The 1903-nt window shown below is 48.9% G+C and overlaps 1 long non-coding RNA gene across 1 annotated transcript; it reads left to right on the plus strand.

The window, feature by feature from the left end:
* The first annotated feature begins 302 nt into the window (after window positions 1–302).
* On the plus strand, window positions 303–934 carry LOC115384923 (uncharacterized). Its single transcript, XR_003931003.1, has 3 exons — window positions 303–377; window positions 699–781; window positions 865–934. It is a non-coding gene; the product is annotated as an uncharacterized LOC115384923 (long non-coding RNA).
* Window positions 935–1903: the final 969 nt, after the last annotated feature.

Below are 1903 nucleotides of genomic sequence, written 5' to 3' on the forward strand. Positions count from 1 at the left end.
GTGTGTGTGTGTGTGTGTGTGTGTGTGTGTGTGTGTTCCAGACCTGCTGCTCCATCCAGTCCTCTCCGTGTCCTCCTCCTCCTCCATGCTCGGGGTCTCTGAGGCCCAGCAGCAGGGGCTCCAGGTGATCTGGGGCTCCACCTTCACCATCAGCTGCTCCATCCAGCCACAGTACCCAGGAGGCTCCTTCCAGCTCACCTTCACCTCCTCCAACACCTCCTACAACTCCACCCAGCCGGCCGTCAATCACTCTGCACACTTCCTGTTTCCTGCCGCAGAGCCCGCCCACCGGGGAAACTACAGCTGTGTTTATCACCTCCATGTTTTTGGACACAACTTCTCCTCAGAGAGCCGCCTGCTGTCTCTGTCTGTGTTCGGTAAGAAGAAGCTGACTCCTCCTTTACTCCACCCTTCAGAGAACATGTGTGGGTTTTCCCCCCTTTAGAGGTCCAGCAGGAGGTCCCACTGGGAGGAGGCCCCGAGGGGGTCCAGGACTCTCTGCTTTGGTCTGGGAGAGACTTGGAGTCCAGTCAGCAGAGCTGGAGGAAGATGGAAGGGACAGACATGTCTGGAGGGGTTTGGTCTCTGTAGCGCCACCCAGACCTGATCCAGACCAAGAGGGAGCCCAGATGGAGGACTCTGATGGTCTCACTCCCAGCAGTCCTCAGACAGACGCTGATTGTTCTCTGTGTGTTCAGATCCAACAGCTGTGGTGGTCAGATGGGTGGTGGTGCCGCTGTCTCTGCTGCTGCTGCAGGGGGCGCTGTGGCTGTACTGTAAGGTACTGTTCTCCTCTCTGCTGATGCTCTGGAGCTCTGGGTGGAGCCAGACTCCCCTCACTCCTGTGTCGTCATGTCTCTGCAGGCCAGCAGGGGGCAGACTGGCAGACCGGGCGGACGCTGAGCGGAGTGCAGTGGAGGGATGAAGTCGGTCCTCTGAACCTTCCTGCTGTGAAGACCAGATGGTTTTTATGAGCTTTTTCCAGAAATGATGAATCTGATCACGTTCCTGCAGACAGTGGAACAAGGTTCATTTTCCTTCTGAGGACCGTGGAGAAAAAAAAAAGTGTTTTGCCGTATACTGGACCACGGTGGATGTCCTTTTTTTAATATCCTTTTTTACCCTTTTTACTCCTTTTTCATTCATTTTTTAAGTCATATCATGTGTGCTCATTTAATCATATATTATCATCTGCTCCACTCAGGCTGACTGAGTTTAACTGATGAGATATTTTTGTGATTGTAATCCAACTTATTAGCTTTTACATAAAGTTAGCTTTTTCAGCACCAAGGTGAGGCAGGATGTGGTTTGCAGCAGGTGTTGAACCGTATGGAACCTCACCAGGTTGTATTTCGTCCTGAGTGGTTGATCTGGACCTGAAGGACTCACTTGCTCTCACATGGGCTGCTTGCATGTGTTGTTTTTTTCTTGACAATGTTTTTTTCCTTCTCTCTTCTTTTTTTTTTTTTTTTTTTTTTGAGATCTCAGGCTGTGGTTGGTTTCCGTGGTAACGAAACAGGTGCACAGCATCAGAGGACATGTCCGTGGGAGCGGAGTGTATCAGTAGACCCTGTTTTCCGGTGGGTGGTGCTCGCTCTCACTCAGAGAACCATTCGGAGCTCTTTGGGTGATAAGCTTCTGAAATCTGGAGAGAGTTGACCTCCGAGGTTGAAGTCAGCCAGACACCAACTTTCAGCTAATAACAGATTATTATTAACAGCAAAATCTAAAAACCACTCACTTAAATTGACAGTATTAAAATAATACATGTCTGAAATTTGAGACAGGAAGAACCAACCCAAAATCAGTTCTCTTTGATTTCTTCTTTTTTAAATAATTTACCTTCTTATCAGTTTTGAGTTATAACCTGTAATCCTCTGAGTGAATAAAAACCATGTGAAAA

Source organism: Salarias fasciatus, unplaced genomic scaffold (genome assembly GCF_902148845.1).
Source record: "Salarias fasciatus unplaced genomic scaffold, fSalaFa1.1, whole genome shotgun sequence".
NCBI classification, from domain to species: domain Eukaryota; kingdom Metazoa; phylum Chordata; class Actinopteri; order Blenniiformes; family Blenniidae; genus Salarias; species Salarias fasciatus.